Genomic DNA, 15,305 nt, shown 5'->3' on the forward strand with positions numbered 1-15,305 from the left:
AGACAGTGCTTGGAGTTCTGCCAAAAGAGTTAAATTTTTTGTCTCATCAGGCCAAAGAATATTTTTCCTCCTTCTTTTAGAGTCTGGGGCTGTGGGCTGTCATATGCCTTTAATTCAAAATGGCTTCCATCTCCATCTCCATCTCACCACCATAAAGGCCTTATTGATGGAGTGCTGCTGAGATGGCTGTCCCTCTGGCAGGTTGTCCCATCTCCGCAGAGGGCTCCTGAAGCTCTTTTAGAGTGACGGTTAGGGTCTTGGTCCTTGACGAAGGCCCTTCTTGCCCAGGACTAACTGGACCTTAGGGAGAGTCCTGGTGGTTTGAAACATTTCACAGTAATTGAGGCCACTGTGCCACTCAGAGCTTTAGAATTTTTTTAATACCTTTGCCATGATTTGTCTCGCCACAATTTTGTTGCAGTGAACTACAGAGAGTTCCTTGGACTTCATAGCTTTTGTCCTGATATCTAGTGTGAATTGTGGCACCTTAAATAGGTGGTTGTGTACCTTTCTAAGCTATGTACAGTCATTTCAGTTGATTATATGTAGGTGGATTCCAATCAAGTTCTAGAGACATCTCAAGGATAATGAAAGTGAACAGGATGCACCAGCCACAATGTTTCACAGCAGAAGGTCTGAATACTTTTGTAAATAAGAAATTTCAGTTTTTGGATTCCATTAAATCTTCGAACATTTCTCAACAAACATTTTCACTTTCTCATTACTGTTTATTGATTACTGTAGATTGACAGGCAAAAAAGTGAAGCCACTGTGTGTACACATGCACTGACACTGACACTAAAAGCACAAATATGGATAAACCAACCACTAAGTTTGTTTTATTCATACATTAAAACAACCTTTTAGCTGCAAGCAATGAATGTACTTGAATGCATGCTCATTTCTCATTTATGTATGTTTGCTCATATTTTTTTTTCCTGCATGTACAGCAGGGTGTAGGATATGCTCAGTATGTATAGTATAAGATACATGTGCGTATTGCTGGAAGCTATGTTCAGCTCTAGCTGAATATGTCTTATTTCATACAATACTAATCAGTCTCCTTCAGTTGCTCCCTTAGTGCTCCCCTCCCTCCCTCCCTCTTTCTCCCGCTCTCACTCATCTTTCATTCTCTCCAGCTATCCCCTCTCCCTGCGCTTTCTTTCTGCTTTACTCATTCTTCTCTGCAAGTCCTCCCTCTCCTGCCCTGCCCCAGCTGTTCGCTCCTCTCTTGCTGTTATCATCTCACTCTCTTTCCCCTCTGTCAGACCTTTTTCCTCCCTGTTCCTTACCAGAGAGCCCCCTCTGTCTTCCCTCTCCTGCTCTCCATTACCTCCCCCTCTTTAACTGATGGGAAGCAGGTGTTGTTTTCCCAGCTAATCTCTTCATTTCCTCCCTGTTGTTTTGTTGCCTAGGTGTCAAAATGGTGAAAGTGCAGAGGGATTTGGGTGTTGGTGGGGGCGAGTGAGAAATGGGAAAGATGCCAGTGAAAGGTGCCTGGAGACGTGTGTGATGTGTATGTCAGCCGTTAAGACTTCAGTATAGAAATGCCAAACTATAGTAGGATAGATCTCCATCACATGGTTGTCCCCCACTAGCATGTTGACTTTTTTAACTGTAAAATTTCCTGCTCAGAACAGAATTTGTCCTGGCCACAAATAAAAAAACGAACCAACCATCAAACATGATTTGATTTTTGAAAATAATCTATACAACAGTTTTTGGATTTTTTAAAAACTCTCAAACATTGACATCAGTACCAGCTACCAGCTTAGTCAGGCTATACCACAGACATTCAGCACCTTAAGATCTCATTTTGTACACCTGAAAACTTTCCCTCGCAAGAAATCCTCATAGCTACAGGAAAAAAAACCCAAACAGTTTTGTTTTGTCTGTGCATTCTGAAATGACCCTTGTGAGCATATTCTGATTTGATGCTTTTTTCAGGTTTATACATCGGAAACTACTGGGCTATAATGAAAAATTCAGTTCAGTATTGTTTATCTGCGACAGAAAGCAAATCCCAAAATTACATGACAACAAAAGGTTGCCAAAGGTTGTTGTTTGAACAAATGACCAATGCTGACATTTTTCCGGTGAGGACAGTCTCAAAAGTCTGTGACAGATGTGTGTTGTATGATCTGGTATAAATTTAGATTTGACAAAACTGCAAAGGTACATTATCCTCTCTCTATTAATCTCATCCAGCACCTGAGGCCTTGAGACCTGGCTACTGGGACTGTGTGTTTTGGTGTGTGTGTGCATGAGTGTGCATGTGGAGGGGAACAGACATTGTTCTCATTTGTATGGTGTGTATGTGTGTGAGACTAATGAATATGCCACAGTCTCAGTACTTAGTGGTCCCAGGAAGACATAGAGGCCATGGGGGTAGTGCTGCTAATGGGCTAATGGACCTCTGCACCTGACACATCCTGCTCCTGCCCCCACAGATGTGCAGACACACACACATGAACATATGCACGGCCCTCATATACACACCTCTCATATATACATACATCACAGCCACTGAAGGCCATCTAAGGATAGCAGGTAGAGTACGTGGGAGAAATGAGTGAAAACTGTTTGACTGTGCAAAATGATTTCAGAATCCCACGTCTACTGTGAATCATTTAGTAAGATATTCTTCTTCTTCTTCTTATATTTTTCAAAAAAGGGTTTAGAACCTGAACATATTTGTCTGCTGTCAGACAAAATATTAGATGCTCCTTGAAGTTTATTTAATTGAAAACTATCACAGAGCAAAGCTTTGAAAATGTGTGGCAACAAAAACTGAATATCTTAAGCTTACTTCAGGGCTAATTGTCAGACTAGATTAAATTTTACAGATGTATATCATAAACTGTTATTTTATTTTTCTTTTTGGCTCCATCTGCCAAACGTTGCACCAGTTGTTCTAACCACATTCAGATTTACTCCAGATATAGCACAGGTGTTTACAAAGTCTAGATCTATGCTTCATTCATTTAAAATAGATTGCACCACACATATACTTATACTATACTTCTGAACCATTACCTGAAGCAATCAATTCTTTTCATTTACTGAAAATAGTATGTCATTAAAAACCTGGTCACAGCTTTGTGTCTGATGAGTCAGACCAGTTCAATTGGTGAGAACTTTCAATTCACACAAAGTGAAAAAAAGGAAAGAAAAAGAGGACTATTTTATATAAAGGAAAACAGAAATGACTGACATTTCATAAAACGTTTCCCTTCTACTTTGATGTTGGCTTCATGGTGTTCTTTAGAGTAAAACATTCTTCCTTTAAGAGCTCATGATTCATATGTTACAGAGCTTCCTGTGTTAAAGAGCTGATACATGGCAAAGAGCAACCATGTATCAGAGCAACTCACAGTATCATGCAACTGATTAAGATTCATTAAAACCATCAAAAACCAACTGAATCCATGACACTAACCTTGAACATATGGAAACTGTTATCACATCAAAGTCATAGGAAGAATCACAGGGGCTCAGACATCGGCAGGCTTCCAATATGGTTCACTCCTCTGTCAGTATTTCTATTCAGTGACACTGTTTAGAGTGTATTGTAGTATATTGTGCTATATGTGTGTTTTAGACATGTTTCCTTCTCTCCGCTTTGGATTTTTTTCTGTGTTGAATGTGATCTTTCTCTCTCTGTTAGCCTTCTCTTATCATCTTATCATCAGCCTCCTTCCCTTCTTTCTTTATCTTCTCTACTCAGCAGTGCACTTCTTATCACTCTCATATCTCACTTTGTCCTTGCCTTTCCAAACTATGTCCTCTCTGAGCTGTCATGGAAAAAAGTGTAATGGTCTCTTCCTTCTTACTTATGTCTCTCCAGCTCTCAAGGCAAATATCTCTGGACAATATCAGAAAGCAATACTTTATTTTTTTTTTTTCCGATTTCTTATTCTTTTTCAATTTATACACAGGGCGCCACAGCTGAGCCTATTCTTATTACACTGTTTACTGCTTTGTATCTCATTACATACTCCTGTTTTTTGATTGTTGCCGTGCGGTTATACTCCTCTGACCAGCAGTTGCCAAGCTGATTTGTCTCTCAGCTCTGTTTTCTCAGAACATGGTCTGCACCAAGTCAGTATGTGAATTAATCTAATTTAATCTAACTTTAGGGTTGCTTGAGTCTTGTCCTTAATTAAGTGTTGTCCAAGTTAGTGCCACTAGAGGGCAGGACGCTATAAAAGTTGGTAATAAGCAGGTACTGCGAAAGGAAGGCAGTTTAGGATTAGGATTTCCTGTCATTATATGTAACTGAGATTTCCGAATAATGGTGCATTAATAAATAAAACATTTTTACGTGCATATATTATACTATAAGATGAGCAAAAATGAGAAATGAATGGAGACCATTACAGTATTATTGACATCAGTAAGCAACCTAATTTACAACCAAGACACAAAAGCCTGCCTCACCAAACTTGAAGGCAGAGAACCTGCAGGGTGACAGAATTGATTGATTAACTTTATTAACCCAGAGGAAAATCCGTTTTCAGTGCGGGCACAATTTTTGGACATAGACTATAAAAACATTCACAGCAAAAGCAGTCAAAGACAGTCCACACATGGCAGACATGAAATACCAGTGTCATACTGTACCACAAAGACACACAGTGACTATAATGGTTTCTGGTAGTACAATACAATAAAAAAACACCTCTATTGCATTTCTGCAAGTCTATATCATAATCTTCGGTGAATGACTGGAGGTGAACACTGCGTATGGTCAATTTTTCAACAGAACAGCAAGTACTCAAATCTGCTATATCTGGTACCACCAGTATGCAAGCTGGGTCTAGTATTCAGCATACTTATTTTTGTCATTTGCACCGACTGAACAGTCTGAAGTTGTTGGCCAATGGGAAGCCCTAAGGGAGAAAAATAAGTCACCACCCACACAGCTAAAAGTGAGCTAGCTCTTTATCATAAGAACTCAGTCTGTATAAAGCAACAATGAATTGAGGTTGTAATGCTTCCGTCACAATCACTGGCAGTGTGGAGTTAAATTGGTAATACACAGAAGCCATGAGTAGGTGGAGAAAAGCAGCTAGCCAAGAAGAGATGTGGGAGAGTGGGAAGCTGTATTTACTGGAAGGAGTACTTACTACTAGAGACTCAATAGGTATCAAGCTAAAAAAAAGATTCAGTAAATGATTGGTCGTTTATTTTTACCTGACACTATTACACTGACTAGACTTATACAGTAACATCACAGGAGCAAAATACTATGTGATGTGATACTATAAAAAATACTGTGTGAAGCTTCTTACACACACTATCAACAAGGAGTGGAGGTGCTTCTTTGGGAAAGGATGGCATCACTGTATGCTGTTACTGACAGTTATCTTCATTAACAAATAATCAACAGTCCAAAACCAAAGCTTTTAAGTTTACTGTCATTTAAAACAAAATAAAGCAGCATATCCTTCCGAACATAGGCTGTAACAAGGGAATATTTAGGTATTTTAAATTATTATTATATCTATTATCAAAGTTGTTGCTGATTAATTTTCAGTTAGTTTTCTGTCAGTTGGCTAATTGATTAATTTCAACTCTTCATCAGTGTTTTAACAACACTCAAAACCATAGAAATTAAATTCTTATTATGTCCATCAATGTTTTTCCTTTTATACTGTGTGTGCAGCTGACAGGCTTTGATGCTTAATAAATGAAATAAGATACAGGACATAATTTTACTTACTATTTATATCAGGCTGCTTAAGCCAGGTAGAAGGTATTTAGATGAAAATAAAATAAAAAGAAATTGACCTATAAACAAGTTACATTTTCTCAGCTTCTTTAAAATGGCTTGTAACAGTTTAACCAGGAGAGACCAGTAAGGTAATACAGATTTTATATCTAAGGTACAGAATAATACTGGTGAATTCCCTGCATTCCTCTGTTTGTAGCTGAGCACACAACAAGGCGCTGCCAGGTGCTTTTTTAGTTAGAGCTATTTTAGCTTCTAACACCACCTAACATCAACAGAGGGGTTTGGGTGTAGCCTTAGAAAAAGAAGGAATTTACCAGACTGGTTAACTGATTTTGGAATAACCGTGGAAAAAAAGGGAAATGCATTGCTTTTGATACGTGTGATTTGAAATGAAAGCTAAGGAGAGAGCTTCCACTCCTTGCTGACTGTGTAGAGGAGGTATTTTTAGTCCTTGTCAAACTCTGAGTATGATTTCTTGAAGTGTTGCTGAGATGCTAGATAAATAGAGCCCTAAGAAGTGTAAACACAAACTGATTAGACAACAGAGACAAAGAAGAGTGACAGAGACGGATACAAGGTTACGGAGTTTTCATTGCCATGTCTAATCAGAGGTGGGAGGTTCAACTTCCACTTACTTGTCTTACGCATTGTTTTAATTTCTATACCCACATGCTACCAAATGAAAACACATGTTGCAATTCTCTCTGTGTCTCTTGCTCATTTTCACTCGTCAAGATTCATCATGCCCCTTCAGATTTACATGTAAATTCAACTGCAGTTGAGGAATGAATGTGGTTATTTATGTGCTGGCAGCACGTGTTAAAACATGTTAAGACAAATTAAGTCAGTAAATGAAGTGGAAGGAAAGAGAGGAGGCATTAAAGGAGGGATGAGAGAAGAAATGGAAAAAAAAAATCCTCGGATGATGTGGAATTCATGCTGTTAAACAGGTCATGTTTTTCAGCAGGTATTTTTTTTTTTACATGAATTAAAGTCATAATAATATTGAAACGGTTGTATTTGATCCATATGGATGGTCAGGAGGTTTGATTAGAAATTATTTCTGGTCATTTTATAAAGACAGTTTCAACAAACTCAGGTTTAGGAAGCCAATTTGGGTTTTCTGATACACCCTGATAATGAGGTCACTGAGGTAAAAGGCTGGGGTTATCAAGGAGATGCATCACGGCTGTGCCTTGGTAGTATTGCTGATGATTTTGTATACTAACAGATAAGTGGAAAGAGGCGTGGATGTGTTCTATAGTATGTAACACCAGTTTTAGTACAAGGAACAAGCCTGTGGCGCCCCTTAGTGGACAAATCAGGAGGGGGGAAAGCTGTGACTGTAATTAAACACAGCATTTACTTTGAACTGAAGAGAAGGAATATTTAATAAATTGAGTTTTGCACTGTTCATTTCATCTTTCATTACCTCCATACTGTCCTGTTTCTCCTCCTCTATTTCACTCTGAGCGAATATTTAAACTTTATGTTCTCATGTCATGCACTTACTGTGTCCCTCATCCCTTTCCTTCTGCTCTCAGGACAGCAAAGACCCTCCAGATTGCTGCCTCAGTGAGTCTTTTACTTCTCCGTCCTGCACACTGGGGGTCGATCTGCGCCGGGGCCGACGCCGTTTCTCAGGCAACCTGCAGCTGCCCCCGCTGTCATGGCGTCAGGGGGAGAGGTCGCGGACGCCTGACGAGGAGATCGTAGCCAGACCAACATCCCTGCCATTTGGAGCCCCTCCCAGGATAGACATCACGCCGGTTGATCCTGAATGGTGAGTGGACTGTATAGTACAAGACAAAGTAGTACTAGGAAAAACACACTTGCTGACGGTGTAACTGGAATGTGCTTTGGTTTATGTGGGTTCCTTGTGTACATTAGATAGATACAACACAAATTAATGAATGACAGCCACATTTAGTATCATACCACACTGTACCACCGGCCATTTCCCCTGAAACAAAGCAAACAAAGGCCACTTTTGCAAACATAATGAGCAACTGAAACACTGATGAAACACTGATGAAATAAAATATAAACTAAAGAACAAAAGAGCAGAAATGCTGTATCACACAGCAGATTACATGCATTAACTATTGTGGTAGCCATCATCTACTATCCATCCAAGATATGTCAAAATCTGGATGGCTTACCACCTTAGCTGAAGCAGTTCCTGGGAGAAACACTGTAATATACTTTTTAAAAATCTGAAAAAAGGTTAAAACAGACATAGCTCAAGAAGGAGATCTTCAGGGCTTTGCTGGCCTCCTCAATCAGCAGACAGGTGTCAGGAGGTCAGAAGGGTAGTTGTGGAAGCAAAAATTCAGATGTGAAAGAAGCTAAGGGAGAAAAACATACAGTTGGTCTCAAAGAGGCCCTGGCAAACTGTCAGACTACTCAGAAAATGAAGGCTGGGCCTGACCAGACTGTCCTCAGCAGGGAGGAGAACTGCTGACTTTGACTGGATATATTGTCAGGCGGTGAAAGTTCTTTGAGTAACAGCTTTTCAGGGGAGAGGTCAGAGTCTGAAAACTCAGGGGAAACTTTGCCTGCCTTTGTAATAAATATTACCAAAGTAGTAAAAAAAAAGCTCCTCAGAGGAAAAGCATCAAGGTTGGATGAGAATCAGCATGAGATGCTGAAGGTGCTTGATATTGTTGTGTTGTTGTGGCTGATACATTTCTTTATCATTGCAGAGGTCAGGAACAGCTTATAAACTTAGAAATATTTACTCATAATTTTCATTTTCCTGGGAAAGCTTATGCCAGGGTGCTAGAAAGGAGGCACCAGCTGTTTGCTAAGTCTCAGTTTTGGGAGGAATAATAAAGCCTGCATTTGTTTTGTAGACCTGTAGAAAGCAGTGGTGTAGTGGTGTCTTTTACTTGTAATGGAGTGTTTTTATAATACTACAACTTTCAGGATCTCAATACTTCCAGCCCTGATCCAGACACTTCTCCCATTGTGCCCTGGTATAAAGTCATTATCTGGTGTTATGTTTGTCTCATCATCTCCTTCTGGAGATGCTCCTGTTTCCAGGCATCATTGTTAGGTGGTTTGGTTTCTCTTTATATTGTGTGAGCTATGGAGCTCGTGGGTCATTTATTTGTCCCTCAGGCAGTGCGTTTCTCTAGTCTTGGTGCAGATTTAACAGGGCACCTGTGTTGTCTGAGGGGAGGCACTACCTTAAAGACTGAAGTCAGAGAACAAAAGTTTCATTCACAGTAAACGCCACATATGTATTGTACATGAAAGGCTGTTACGTGATTGCTTGTAGTGAGCAAGATGTGCACCTTACATACAGAAATGCTGCCAAAAGTGCATCACAGAGGGATTAAAACAGCACAGACAAAAGCTTAAAAACATTATATAGTGTTTTTCAAGACCTAAAACAACAATAATTCAATAAAATGTAACAAATAAGTAAAAGTCAGTGACATAAATAAACACAAGGGATAAGAAAGTATGAAAAAATACAAATGTCCACAGAGGTGCTGTGCCTGTGCAGCATTTTTCTTGAAGTGTATTCTCAGTTGGCATTGCTCTAGAGTCTAGAGCAAGATTCTGTCAAGATTAATCAGAATCCCCTGGTACAGCTAAGGAGTGGAGAATGTCTAGTTTGGTGATCTGTGGATTTCATATCTGCTTCTTGTTGTTCATTTAGGTCTACTTGCTTTATCTGAATATGACCTCTGGGGTGTTCTGAGCATATATCAGTCTTTACTGACATGCTTCTTCTTAAGTGAAACATAGCAAGGAGAAGGTGCTTTAAACTGATAAGTAAACATTTTTTCCCCCCCATACCTTTGATGCGAGTTGGGAGCAATCAAAGGTTAATTAAATGCAATTTGAGTGGTTAGTCATTGGAGGGAAAGCTATGTTATAGCAAACCACGGGTTTCCCCAGTCACTCTGAACATTGACTGGGCTTCAGAAAAGTCTTGTTAGAATACCTTTCTCCATCAGTGACTGATCTGTCATGTTGGATTCAGCCCTTTGAAGATGACACTGCCTTGTTTCATTATTTATGCACCATGCCTTCAGACAGGCTTGTATAGTCACACACACACTGGGCACACGTTCACAGCAACAAGTACAATGTGCTGTTCCAGATAACACACACACACACACACAGACACAAACAGCAAGTGGCCAGTCTTGGCGGGCTTCCAGTTGTCCAGTCGTGTCAAACTCAGATACGCTTTTACTCAACTCGCTAATCAGTCCTGATTGGCCCTGTACTCGAGTGTGTGCATGCGTGTGCGTGTTATTTTAGTAAAGATGGAGCCGGCTGAGGAACAATTTAATAGGAGTTGCCAAGTGTTTCATTCCTTTCAGTTAGATGAATAAGATCTGCTGGAAAGACTAGTGCTAATCAGTCCTGATCGGCTGTGCTTTTAAGTGTGTGTGTGTTTGTGTGTGCTGTATATACATGTGTGTAGGGTGTTACTGGATGTTGCTGCCAGAGAGCATTTTTACATTTACATTTTACTATTGTTACTATATTGTTAATCACTTCATGACCCCTAACATTTATCTTGTGACCGAACTGGGTGTTCCAACCCCCATGTTGGGGGCGGGGGGGTCTCCAGTATTGTTATTGTTCTCATGAAGAAGAAACCACCAAGAAGAGAAATGAAAGATAATTTTATTTTCTGTAGTTTTCATTTATGAATAGCATAAAAATCCTGGGATTAAACAGCAAGTCCTTATAGAGAAATCACTGAGGGGTTTGAGGAGCTGCAATTTCTGTTACTACCAGAGGAGGGCAGCATGATAATGGTTGACTGGATGGACTCGAACACACACATTTACTCATTTAGACTATTCATAGATAAAAGAAAAACTCTGAATAGATAAGTGGAGAAACATAAATGCGGATGCTTCCACACGGGGCTTCACCGAATGGTTTGAGCATGAAGATGATGTGAATCATATGCTATAGCCTGTTTGTTCATCTGATCTCAACTCAGTTTAACAGCCGTGGGAGATTTTGGACTGATTTCTTCACCACTGTCATCAAAAGAGCAATTGAGGGAATATTTTTTGGATGTATTAAATCACTCCAGTAGGGTTCAGAGACTTGGAAGATCTATGCCAAGGAGCGCTGAAGCTGCTCTGGAGTTTTGTGGTGGTTTAAAGACCTTTACAAGACACTTTGTGTTGTTTTTTCCCCATAATGTGCAACCCATCTGAACTCACTTTCATTATTTTCATAGCATCTGATGATGACTTCCATTTCTCTCTGTTAACAGTGAGTTTATTGGTGGCCGTACAGTCCGCTCAGGCAACTGCAGACTTTATAGCAGGTGAGGTGTTTGTCAGTTGTCAGTAACCCTGGTATTAGAGGCCCCCATGTGCTTTTCCCTCCTTTTGAAAGCCATCACACTATGTCCATATCAGTGCTGCTGAACGTCAGGCAACAGAATCTTCCTGATGGTCCACAAGTCTGATCACTGTCATCCCCAACGGAGCCTGAAATGCTGTTAAATGTGTGTTTTGTGTATTTTATATGTATCTGTCTGTAACACAATTTAAATGCAAGTAATCAGCACCATCTCGTCGCTGCTTGTACTTATTTAAATGCTGCCACCAATGTTTGAAAAGAGCAGGGAGTAAGAAGTTATTTTGGGATTCAATTATTTTTCCTGCTGATGTACACAATTGTTTCAGAGCTCAGAATCACTCACAGAGTGATTGTTGAAATGGTGTGTGTGTGTGTGTGTGCTTGGGTGTGCTTGTGCCACTGCTCGAGAAAAGCCTGTGCAAACAGGAACTCTCCTGTGCATGTAAAGGACAGAGACACAACAAAGCTAAATGAAAGCGAGTGAATGCATTTACAGTACAAGTGAAACTAAAGATGATGATTGGCCAAAAGACATTCCTCAACAGCTGACCAGTGGCTCAGTGGCTGGTGGCCTATGTATCATTTGCTTGGTTGATTAATCTGTTGAGTATATTTCAGTAACTCCTTTATAATTGTTTAGTCTACAGAAGGTCTTTAAAACATTGAAAAATGTCCATCACAAGTACTGAGCCCATGCAGTGTCTTCAGATGTCTTGTTTTGGTCCTGAACACGGGTACGCCACAGGGTTGTGCGCTCAGCCCAGTCCTCTTTACCCTGTTCACACACGACTGCACTGCCATCCATACTTCAAATACCATTGTGAAATTTGCAGATGACATGACTGCAGTGGGTCTCATATTAGACAATGATGAGACACACTACAGAGACGAGGTCCAGCACCTTACTGAGTGGTGTTCAGACAACACCCTGGTCCTGAACACCAGTAAGACCAAGGAGGTCATTGTGGACTACAAGAGATCCAGGAAGATGGCTCATGCTCCCCTCCTCATACATGGGGAGGAGGTAGAGCAAGTTGAGAACATCAAGGTCCTGGGTATCCACATCACCACTGACCTCACATGGACCCTGAACACCTCTCACCTGGTAAAGAAGGCCCAGCGAAGGCTTTTTTCCCTACAGAACCATCATAGAGAGCATTCTCTGCCTCAGTATGGTGGTCTGGTATGGCAGCTGCACAGCGCAGGACAGGAAGGACTTGGCCTGGATGGTTAAAACAGCACAGGGGATTGTGCCAGACTTGGACTCTGTTTATGCTGGCCGTGTCCAGAAAAAGGCCGGCAGCAAAGCTGCAGATCCAACCCACCCTTGTAACAACCTCTTTGTGCCTCTGCCTACAGGAAGGAGGTACAGGTCTATAAGAACTCAAACCTCCAGACTGAGAGACAGCTCCTCTATGAAAAGGCTGTTCTGTTGCAGTTGCACTGTGGTGATATTTCAGAGTTGCTTGACAAAAGAATTGTAATTTATGGCAGTGGTTACATAGGATTGAATACTGCCTATGTGCACAGGTCTTCCCAGAATCCTTGTAGTAAAGATTTATCTATTTAAAGCCCAGACCAGTGCTCTCAGCGATGCATAATGGTATAATTTCCCACTATGAATGAAATTTGTCATTTCAGATGTCTCTCCAAACTTGATTTGAAACTATATCTGAATGTGTTTTTCACCCTAGGTCAGGATGACTCTGGTCAGATTATGGCTTGTCTGCACTCTGTGTACTTTCATTATGTGGTGTGTTGTTGAGCACTGCCCTCTCTGCTGGTGTTCCAGACGGCTTTTGTGTGGGTGTGAGTAATCGCAGGGAGACAAAAACAGGCAAATTATGCATCAAGATTACGGTTGTTTCAGTGTGTAGTTCCAGCTTTAGCCATAGAGTTTGTATAAGAAATATTCAACCCCCCCCCCCGACTTAATTAAGCATCATAGACACACATCAACAGAAAAAGACTTTAATTTCAAAACAAGAAATGATGTCAGTCATATATGAAACAGGGTAATATTGGAGATTTGACTTGTTTCTGCTGCTTTAACTGAACAGATTTTTCTGTCGCTGTGTAGTGACTAAGTACATTTCAAATGATCTATTAATCTTTTTTTTTTGCTGAATAGATGGGACTCTTGGTACAACACAAGTCTCAGTCTATGGTGGGTGGAAATTCTGCTCACCAGAAGTCCAACATAACTTCATACATCAAAGTCAACATACACCAGATATTTGAACATCATTTTGCATGATTATACGTCTTAGCTAGTGGAACAATGCGTGATCAAAGAAGAGCCAGTTTTATGCTAAATACTTGTTATAAGCCTTCATGTTCTCTCAACAGTTTCATCAGCTTTGGGAGAGTTTTGGTTCAGTGTCAGAAAGAGCAAAAAAAATCTTTCATATTTACCTTGGCTACTCTCCTGGTTGTCAGTTTGTGTTGTGAGCAATCCTCTCATGTGTGAGTGTGGATAAAACCTGGTGCTCAGTGTAGTTTAGTTTGTGAGGCTGTGGGTTGACAGGGATGTTATTTAATGGGATAACTGTCATATACTAAAACATGCCAGGGAGGAACCTGTAACAGACATCACTCTTTGTTTTCTAGGATTGCACACAGAAGAAATATTGACGAGGTCCCCTTCAAAACAGAACAGTTTGCCCTTTTCTCTAGCTCTCTCAGGTTTCTCCACAAACCACCTCTATCCAATTTTGCTATTGTTCTCTGCCTCTTTTCACTCTGTTCATTCTCCTTTCCTATAAGCTTTTGTCCTTTATTTATATTTGCATTTGTTAAAGGGGTATAATTCATATGGATAAATAGTCTTTTCAAACCACTTTTGCTTGTCCTTGGCACTTCAGTGTGCATTATCTTATTTCTCATTGTGTTCATGTCTTTCTTTCTGTTTTTCTTTGAACCATCGTGAATGACTGCAGGTCTGTTTTTCTGGTCCACAATGCAGTATTGTTTTTCACTTATCTGAGAGAGATGGAGTGTGAAAGAGGGAATAAAGAAGAGAGGGCTTTATGTAACCAGAGACGCTACATTAAGGACTCTCATCTGAAGACCCAAACCCCATCACACGCATCACCCCATCACCTCCATCTGACCCACACACTCATGTTAAACACACAGAAACATGTACAAGATACCCTTCACACACACACACACACACACTTACACACACCGACGGGGTCCTAAGGATGTTGTGATCACCCTACTCACTGTGGGAGACGAGAGACCGAGGGAAAATGGTGCAGGCTGAGGCGTCTCTCTTGCATGTTGTGACATTATGGAAAGTGACAGGTGGGGCTGTGGGGTGGGCAAGAACACTAAAATCTTAAACCCTGTACTCATTCAGAATATTAGATGTATAAGAACAGAAAAATGGCAGAACATTGATTAATCACTTCAGTTGTTCCTCCTACAGACACATTGATTCATATAATTATTAAAAAGATGTTACTATCACTAAAATGACCAATTTTAAAAACGCTATGTTATTCTTACGGTTGGTGTGTCCACCAGATGTCTGTCCATATGTAAATATCTCAACAAATATTGGATTGCAATGAAATTATGGACAGACATTCATGATCCCCAGAGGATGAATCCTACTAAAGTTTGTGATCCCTGCACTTTTCATCTGAATCCACCATGAGGTTGTGGTTTTAGTGAAATGTCTCAACAACTATTGGATGGATGACCATCACTTTGGTGATCCTGCACTTTTCATGTAGCACCACCATTAAGTCAAACCTCAATCAGTCCAGTACTTTGGTTTGTGACTAAATACCTACAAAACTTAACAGCATCACCATCAACTTCAGCTCTTCTTTGCCTTTAGAGGTAATTAGTATGTTTTAGCATGCTAACACGCTTAACTAAGATATGAACTTTGCTGACATTATGCTTGGTGAACCAGTAAATCACCATGTTAGCACTGTTATTGTGAGCATGTTAACATACTGACATTAGCATTTAACTCAAAACGTGTATGATAAATGACTTAAATGATTAATCAGTTATTCAAATTGTTGTTAATTACTTTTCTGTCAATAAAATAATTAATTGACCAATCATTTTGAGACTAGAAACCTTCACTCACCCAGATACCTAAAAAGAATGCAGCATCTTTATCAGTTTCCACCCCCACAGATATCAATATTGAGGTCCAAGTAACATAGCTGTGCAGAGCTGCCAGAGCTCCTTT

This window comes from Toxotes jaculatrix, chromosome 6 (genome assembly GCF_017976425.1).
Source record: "Toxotes jaculatrix isolate fToxJac2 chromosome 6, fToxJac2.pri, whole genome shotgun sequence".
In the NCBI taxonomy this organism is placed as follows: Eukaryota; Metazoa; Chordata; class Actinopteri; family Toxotidae; genus Toxotes; species Toxotes jaculatrix.